Below are 10,126 nucleotides of genomic sequence, written 5' to 3' on the forward strand. Positions count from 1 at the left end.
ACCCTCTCGGTCCTTCACAGCAGCGCTGCCACACAGCCAGTATTCTCCCATTCTGTATTGGTGTTTTTGATTTTTCTTCCTTATTTGTAGCATCTTTCATTTGCACTTAATTTAATCCTGTTCCCTCCTTTAATATGTTTGTAGGCCTTTCCAGCTTCATGTCATCTATAAATTTGACAGGGAAGCTCTATATTCTAGCATCCATGCAAATGTACGTAATCCCCATGGTCATGAAAGATCAAGTCCCAACCTTTACTTCAGAAGAATATGCCAGACTTCTTGTTTCAGTATTCTTATGATCAAGTCAAAGGGCTAGATTCTGATTCCCCTACTGTTGTTGAATTACACTTTAGTCAAAGTGAACGCTTGTACACATGATGGTATTATCAGGGTCATGTCAGTCACTTCACTATGAATAAGGGCATCCAAATCTGGCTAACAATCTATATCCTAAAAGAAGCAATTGCAGTAATATGAATAGGTTATGTGTTGACGGCTTAATGAAAGGGGATACAAACTAAAATATATGCACTTGCCAAAAAAATGTTCTTCCTTAAAGACCTTAAATCTAAATAGATAAGATAAAGGGTAGGGGAAACAAGAGACAAGCAAACTGAAGCAATTTGCCTTGAATTATATTTCAAATAAATTGTATGATTATATATGGAACCCAAGTTCTCATTTTCAGGTCAGTGTTCTGTCTACTAAACAAGGAAGTCTCTTGTCTATTTTGTATTACTTTGTGAAAAAAGAGCAACCACTCTTGTTAGGACCAGCATGGACAGAGCAGCTTGCAACATCAAACTCCATGCAGCTGAGCCATACAATTGCAGTGGTTCATAACATGTATAGGACAGCTTGTTGGAAAAAAAACAAAAGTTTAAATATTATAAAATCTAAAGCCATACCAGCTGAATATAGCCATAGAATGCTTTATTATTTTTAAAAATTAGTTTATCTCCACTACTTCATTAGTACTATATTGGGAAGAGTAAAGTATGTTTAAGTTTGAAAGTTTTAATGTATCATTCTACAGCTATACATTAAAGATTACTAAAATAAATAATTTACATTGATCACAGACATCACAGAAAATCTGCAAAACATCTCTTGGTTGGAAATCTGGGCTAGTCAAATATTTAGCAGTGGATACATGACACTTCAGATGGGACTGCTGTGTGAATCACTTTTCTCCTTTGAAAGTCTTGTAGTTAAGAGCTAAAAGTTTATTGTGACAAAAAGAAGGCCAAAACCCCTTGTCTATGACATCCCTTCAGTCCTGTAAAGACTTTCTACATAGCAAGGAAATTAAATGGGCAAGATACCAATTTTATCAACTAGTTCATAGCTCACACCAAACTCATACTTGTTGGAGCACTTAAATCTTTACTCTGATCAGTTATTTTCACTCCAAAAACGTAACCCACAAAATTCTAAAAGGCTCAACCTTTTCCCACATCTTATTCAACATCTATACAAAGATATTAGGAGAACTGGTGAGACAATATCAGCAGAAGTGTCAGCAACACATGAGTACAGCAGTACATCCAGTTCTACATCTCCTGTGCATCAGCTGTAAATGCCACCATTTCCCAGGCTCTTGCCCTCTTGAAGGAAGCCTCTGAAGAACACCACCCGTTGTCCATATGCTAACTCTCTGCTAAGGGAATCTGTCCTCATGTTGTTTAGATGGGTCCTTAATCTTAGTACTATTGGATACTCAAATAACTGTGGCTGCAAAAATTTACATTTCCATCTGTGCAACAAACTAGCAACAGACAGACCTGAAATAATAACTGCTTGTCCTCCTTTCTGTAGCCCGTATTTAGGAATGGGGCATACACAAAATTCTGTACATCTCATGTTTATACTTCATCATCAGTTGCAGATGAGGGACTCTATCCAGGTATTTTAAGCTTTCAGTGGAAATGGGCTTAACCATGGATATTTTTTAACCCCTTATAAACTAGAGCAGGATGATTGTAACTTGCTGTATTATCTATAAAGGGATCCTCAGGGCAGGAGACAATGTTCACAATACACTAACCTAGAGTATGACACTTATTTCCCCAAAAGCTAATAACTACCTAATTATAAATTTTCCATTCATTTCAGGTTCAATTATCCATTAGAGTCAGACTTCCAAAGAGCAAAGAATTATGTATTTTGACCTCCTTTATCAGACATAGCAAAGAACCTTAGCTTTTTTTCTTCTTTCTTTGTATGCAAAACATGCCCAAGTCACTCATATAAACATGAAAAAGCAACCAGAACACAAACATAAGTGAATTTTGCTACAAAACACAAAGGATGGAACAGCAGAGGACAATGTTCGGGCACTACAGATAGGACAAATATGAAGTATTCAAATATATTTTATCCTGAAGTTCATAGTCATCGGATCATACTTCTTTATTCTGCATATATTTTTAAGGTTATAAGGGACCATTAGGTCATTTAGTCTGACCACTAATGGAAATATTAGATCCACGAGCCTGATGCAAAGAATACTGAAGTCTATTGAAGCATTTTCATTGCTTTCAATAACATTTATCAAGCCCTAAATTGTTTTATCTTTAACTTAGAAGCTTCTGATGTATTTTGGCTGCATTTGTTTCTCAACAGAAGTCTGAACAGTTAAAATCCCCCATGAATATTTTACCATGCAGTTTCAAGCAACTAGAACTGAGCCAGGAAAATGTTGTTTTCATTCCTCCAGTTCTTGGAGTCTTTACTGGATGACACGATAGATGTTCTGGAGAACTGCGAGCCTAACTTAAATCATTGTGAAAATAAACTCTATAGCATAGCTACTTTAAAATACAAAGTATCTATTTGCAGCACAGTAAGAGATGCTAATATTTCCGAATATCAACCATAGTTTTATTCCAGAAGATGCACAGCAAAAAAGCAGACAGTAAAGCATACTAATCAAGGATTTTTTCCTATGACATAGAAATGAATATCCACTTGAAATAGTTGAGCATAAGTAGCAGTTCACATATCCTGAGCCAGTAAAAGCTGTATAATTTTGAAACCTATAAGAAAATTTCACTAAGGTTCAGGACTGTGGTGGCCAGGTGGTCTTAGAGGTGCTTGAGGGGGGCTTAGGTGGATTTTAGGGAGATAAGACCATAAGACAAGAAAAGTTTGGTCATGCTCTACAAGCCACAAATTTCAGTAGGCACCTATGTTTGGATGCCTGTTGCATTTTTAGACTGCAAATTCCATCAGTACATACCCTTAGGCTCCTATAAATGCCCAAGTGAGATCCATGATAATCACCTAGGCAAGGGCTACCCAACTTGTTGTCTGTGGGTTGCATGCAAACTGTGAATGGTTATTTCCTGCTCCACAGGCTTCCACTGCCTTTACCTCCTTGGCTCCTCACACTTCTCCCCATCACAGGTCCAAGCACCCTTCCCGCAGCCGTCACCACCTTTCTCCATTACCTGCTGCTGCTGCAGTACTGCCATTCCTAAGGGCTGCCAAGGTTCCCAGGATCTCCTACCACTTCCAGCTTCTGCTTCATCCTGTCTCCCTTGGAAGGATAGTGGGGATGAGACCATAGTTGTTCAGACATTGGACTGCCATGATCTTGGCATCTAACTCCTATCTAAATTTAGCTACAGACAACAGGTAACATGCCTTGAATCTTTCAGTGGCCATGGCACTTCATATGGAAATGGGGGTGCGGCACATCCTGGGTCCCTGTTCATTCTCTCAGGATTCTCTATGAACTTTCAGTAGGGGTTCAACAGGAGACTGCCAGCAGGCTCCCTCATATCATTCTTCTGATTCCATCACTATTGCACTCTTCATTGCCCAGCAGACCACCTTCTACAAGAAGGCTGGAGAGTGAATCTGAAGTTAAAATGCTCTCCTGGAAAGTCAGTTGCTGGTTAAAATATGTTGCCTGTGAAGAGAGCTGGTCTTCCACTCCCAAAGCAAATGTTTAACTCTTACACTACTGAGCAAAAGGTAGGTTGTACCACTGGCTTCAGGTCTGCTGTCCAAAGTGCAGCTAATCATCAGGGATCACAAGTGAATGTAGGCACCCAATCTCCTGAAAGGGATGGGCATTCAGACATGCCCTTGTACTTTGAATTTCTTATTTGACCATTTTTTGGCATCTCTGAACTGCATGAGTTACCTCTGGAAGTTGTTCTCTCGCCCTCTTTCTTTTGGACAGGATACCTAGGTACTTAAGCTTGAGCAAATTAAATTACTTTTTCGAGGAGCCTAAGTCCCTACAATGATGTATAAGAATCCTTTAGAAACTTAAAACTAGGCAAATTGGATTGCTGTCCTGAGCCAAGTTTAGGTGTCGCAATGCCTAAGTGTCCTAAGTTACTATTCAGCATAAATAAAAGGTCATAATCCGATGCTTTTCAGTTAATGTTTGAGTGGTTTTGACCTTCAACCTAGTAATACACATGTACCACCCAGGAGGGGTGTGCAAAACGGGTCCTATTCAATTCAGACTTGGATTTGGCCCAAATCAGGGACAGTGATTTGATTTGTTGATTCGGATCACTGTCCCTGATTTGATTCGGCCAAATCTGAATCTAAAGATTTGATGTTGATTTGGAGAATCAGCAATTTGAACATAGAGACAGCTTTAAAAGTTGTTTTTTTACATACCTTGAGGTAGCAGGCATGGCTCGTGAATGCTGCAATGCTGGGGTGCATGGAGTGTCCCACAGGAATGTGGGGAGGCCCTCCATGTGCCCGGTGGTGAACCTGGAAGTGGACCAGAAGTACTTCTGGTCCACTTTCAGGTCTGCTGAGGAGCACTTTGCCCCACCCCACCCCACTGCAGCCCCCTGTCTTCGTGACCTTGGGTGCCCCCCCAGACCCAGAAGACACCAGTCACCGAGCCGCTCCCCACCCCTCCACCCCATGTGCTCCCAGGTGGACCCAGAACTGTACTGGAAGTGCTTCTGGTCCACTTCAAGGTCTTCAGCCGAGTGCACTGGGGAGCTCCTCATAGTTCTGTGGGACACTCCATGTACCCCAGCATCACACCATTCATGAGCCACCTGCTAACTAGAAGTGTGTAGAAAAAACATTTAAAGTTGTCTCTATGTCCAAACCTCTGAATCTTTCTGAATCAATTCAGAGGGTTCTGATTTGATTCAGGGAGATTAAAGGGTCCTCTGATTCTGTTTGGAGATTTGGCTAACAAATCAGGCTGACTCTCCACCAAACTGAAACGGGAGCCAAAGCTTTGCACAGCCCTAGTACCCAGTACAGTGAAATATATTAATGTTTGCTTTCTACTAGTAAATACAAGTCAGTTACAAAGTTACCATTTCTTTGAAAAAATAGAAACCTACAGATTACTTTGTGGTGGGGGATGAGGGGGAAGGGAACTATCACCCTGCCCCTCCCTCTTTCAGGTGAGGTGCATTCCCCTTACAGACCAGAACTCCCAAATTCCTTACTTGACTTACTTGCCATGCCTTGATGTTAATTTAATAAAAACATGGAGAGAGAGAGACTTTGCATGTGGCCTCCTATGGCTTCTTAACATGTACTTAAAATTTACTTCAGGTTCACTATCAGTCCACTCTGGACTTGTTCCAATGTTACACCCACTCTCTCTCTGCCAGATTTTTCCCAGCACTGGCTTTTCTAAGGCCCTTTACTAACCCTTCTAATCGTCTTTCACTGGTTCCAACTTGCTCACCATCCTGCTTCATCTCAGTCTGGTTTCTCTCTTCTCTGGCCTTTCCACAAGCCTACTCACAGTGCCTACAGCTTGTTTCTAGCCTTCTCCTGAAGAAGCTCTTCTCCATTCCTTTCTGCTATTAGAGAACTTTATCCATTATTTCTGGCACCCTTCCTTTATATCCCTGACCTGAAAGGGCAGAGTTTTCCAGGCTGTATTGTTGTTTTTAAAAGACTCTTGCTTTCGAATTTTTTTCTTTGTAATGGAGGACCAAAGAGGACCCTCTAACAGAAACCCCTTCCTAATCTGCAAGGTGCAGCTACCCATTTTTCACTTGTTTAATGTCCTTGGATACATATTGAGACACAAGAGTATATTAAAAGGGGAAGTCAGGCAGGAAGGAAGGCGGGAAGCTCTTCTTTGTAACTATTCACTAAGGGACAGTTGTATTCATATTTGCTGTGTTTGTCAGTTAAAGTACAGCTTTTCTTCCCATTATTGCAAGTAATATGATTATACTTAGGCAATAGAATGTTCTTTAACTTATTGGGTTTTAAAAACCACAGAATTATATATATGGGCATTCAGTTTCTGAATGATTTAAGAGATCATTATTCCTAGTGGGGAAGATGAGTGTAGCATTCTACAATAAATGTATATGATTCAGTGCTGTTAAGAAAAAGGTTTAATCATTTTTGTACTTCTATATATTTATACTTTTCAGATACATGCTTCTATGCATCTGAAAAGTCTCTATTCAGATAATACTTTGGACTTTAAAAGAAATATATGACAGGCCTCTCTTCAGAAGACTGTGATACTGACTAATTTATTATGCCTTGATCAACCAGGGAGAATAACAGAAATTATTTTGGAACCACTATGTCTAGTTCTTCATACAGTTTTTAGCTTCCAGGTTCCCTGGTCAGGTAGGACCAGTGTTGGTGGTTGGAATAGAAATGTGGTTCATTTACCTGGCTAAGAACTTGATTGACCTTCCTATGGTATAGAAGGTGTTTGCTCCTTAGAAGTCAAAGCTGTATTTAATTTTAGAGTCTTTTGACCTATTTCTAAAACTAGATATTCTGGCTATTACCAGAATGGACTTTCTTTCCTTTTGGATATGGGCATCACACATCATGGTGATGCAGACTTCTGTCACCTCAGAGTTGGACGATAAAATGCCTTTCAACTAAGGTTATAAGCAGGAATAATCTACATACTTCTCACAGGTTCAGTATAGACAACTTTTGACTAGAACAAGTCACAATATATTGCACCATTTCCTTATATTCTGAACCCCACCTCCACTTAAAAATGGATCATTTGCAAAGCCCTGCTCAGAAATAAAAAGCCTTCAAATAACTAGGTCATGTTTACCCCTATAATACATCTTGTTATGCACACAACGTAGAATTCTTTAATCCCTCACTTCAGAGCTCAGAAAAAAGAAATTCAGATACTGTGGAAAGAGTGGGTTTAATTAAAGTTTGCCAACACTAAATATTAGGAAGAGCAGATCCCTTATTTCAGATCATACAAAAAATGTCACACTATGCAGGTCTTCCCAATGCATATGGACTAGCAACAATTTCATTTCACCTAACTCAGGGCTGTCTAACTTCAAAGCAGCAGGAGGCCTGATGCTCCACAGGATATACCAATGGGGGTCATAGGAAAGTTGGGCTGGAAGGTCCTCATAAGGTCATTCAGTCCAGCCTCCTGCTCAAGGCAGGATTATCCTTAATTAAACCATTCCAGTCAAGTGTCTGTCTAACCTGCTCTTAACATTTCCAAGGATGAGGCTCCACAACTTCTCTAGGTAGCCTATTCCAATTCTTGAACACCCTCATAGTCAAAAAGTTCCTCCTCATCTTCATCCTAAATTTCCCCTCTTGCAGCTGACTCCATTCCTCCTAGTCCTGTCCCAAAGATAAAAGCCCATCTCCATCCTCTCTATAATCACATTTCATGTATTTGAGGGCTATAACCAAATCCTGCCTCAGTCTTCTCTTCTCTAGACTAAACCTCAGTTCTTTCAGCCTTTCCTCATAAGTCTTGTCTTATGACAAGTCCTTAATCTTTCTGTTGCCCTGCACTGGGTTATTTCCAAACTGTCCACATTCTTTTGAAGTGTGGGGCCCAAAGCTGGACACCAGTGCTGAATAGAATAGGAGAATCACTTCCCTTGTGACACTTCTGGTATTACAACCCAGTATGATGTTGTTGGTTTTTTTAAACAAAAGCATATTATTGGCTCATATTCAGCCCACCATCCACTGTAACCCCAAGGTCCTTCTTTGCAGTACTGCACCTTAGCCAGTGACTCCCCAGTCTGTATTTGAGCATGCAGTTCTCTTTCTGAAGTGCAGGACTTTGCACTTGTTTTTGTTGAATCTCATCTGATTGACTTCTCTGATCTATCTGGGTCATCCTGGAACCTAGCCCTGCCCTTCAGAGTGTCTGCAATTCTACTCAACTTCATGTCATTTTCAAGTTTGCTAAGTGTACACTCAACCCCATCATGCAAATCATTAATAAAGATGTTGAACAATAGGGACCCAGGACAGACCCCTGGGGAACCCCTCTAGATACCTCCTCCCAACTAGACATTGAGGGTGCCTGTAGGTGTGTGGGGATGCTGCTTTGACATGCTGTAATTACAATGCATCAGGGACTCAATTAATTAAATTCTGCTGGAGTGTGTTAATCAGTGCACTCCAGCAGCCTCTTTGTCTCATATATTCAGCATCCCTGTGCTTTAAAAATGGTGGCAGGGGTGCTTTAACTAAAGCTTTTCGAACAACTTTTAGTTAAAGCACCCCCACTACCATTTTGAAGCACAGGACACTGAATACATGAGACGTGGGCAATTTAATTACAGACCCCGCCCTCCCCCAACCCTGGAGCACATGTAAAGGTGCTCTAAGTCAGTGAGGACTACTCACTGAGTATGATAATTCAACCAGTTGCATATCTTCCTTACAGTACTTTCATCTAGTCTGTTTTCCCAAAGGTCGTTATTGAGAATGTCATGGGAGACGTTGTTAAAAGCCTTGCTAAAGTTAAGTTATACTACATCTGCTGCTCTCCCCTCATCTACAGAGCCTGCCAATTTATCAAAGAAGAAAATCACATTGGTTAGGCATGTCTTGCTCTTGGTGAATCCATGCTGATTCTTCCTGATCACTTCACATTAGATTATTTGAGGGACCTGCTCCATAATCTTTCCAGGTATAGAGTTCAGGGTAACTGATTTGTATTTCTCTGGATCCTCTTCTCTCCTCTTCTTAAAAGATGCACACTCTTTTTGCCCTTTTCCAAAATCTCACCCTTTCTCCACCCTTCAGTATCTTTGAGCGTATTCCATTCAGCTCTATGAACGTAAAAGCTTTTAGTTTCTTTAAGTAATCGGTAATGTATTCTGCCATTATTCTAGGCTATTTGTCTCCTTCCCCACCTCTGCTGCCAACTACATTAAATACATAGGGGGTAAAAAGAAGGTTCCGGGTAATGTGGGGCCCCTGTAGGACACGTTAGGAAATTTGGTCATCACACCAGACTACAAAGCCAACATGTTTAATGATTTCTTTGCCTCCATCTTCCTAAGCAGGGACCGGAACAGCCAACCCCCCACTGGACCCCCTTCATGCTCCAGGGGAGGCACACCTAGGCCAAGGGTTAATGAGGAACTAGTTAGGGAGCCTCTGGAGGGACTGGACGTATTCAAGTCAGCCAGTCCAGACAATCTCCACCCTAGAGTACTAAAGGAATTGGCTGAGGTCATTGCAGGACCCCTGGCATGGCTTTACAAGCACTTGTGGTGCTCTGGTGTGGTGCCGGAGGACTGGAAAAGGGCCAACGTGGTTCCCATCTTCAAAAATGGCAAGAAGGAGGACCCAGGAAACTATAGGCCAGTTAGTCTTACCTCGATCCTAGGCAAGCTGTTCGAGAAAATTATTCTGGCACACATCCACAAGGGGTCAGCAGGGGATTTCATGCTTAGGGGCAACCAACACGAGTTCATCAGTGGCAGGTCCTGTCAGACCAACCTGGTGGCCTTCTATGATCAGATTACCAAATGATTAGATGCAGGGGTAGCAGTGGACATAGTCTGCTTGGACTTTCAGAAGGCCTTTGACACTGTCTCTCACCCTGTTTTCATTAAGAAACTGGGGGACTGTGGTGTCGACACCCACACAGTCAACTGGGTCGCCAACTGGCTGGAGGGCCGCACCCAGAGGGTGGTAATGGATGGGTCATTTTCAACTTGGAGGGATGTGGGCAGTGGGGTTCCGCAGGGCTCTGTCCTTGGACCCGCACTGTTCAACATCTTCCTCAGTGACTTGGACAAGGGGGTAAAAAGCACCCTATTCAAATCTGCTGATGACACTAAGATGGGGGGGGATGTGGGCACACTAGAAGGGAGCAATAGGCTACAATCAGACCTAG

This window comes from Gavialis gangeticus, unplaced genomic scaffold, assembly GCF_001723915.1.
Source record: "Gavialis gangeticus isolate Ggan-Ray unplaced genomic scaffold, GavGan_comp1, whole genome shotgun sequence".
NCBI classification, from domain to species: domain Eukaryota; kingdom Metazoa; phylum Chordata; order Crocodylia; family Gavialidae; genus Gavialis; species Gavialis gangeticus.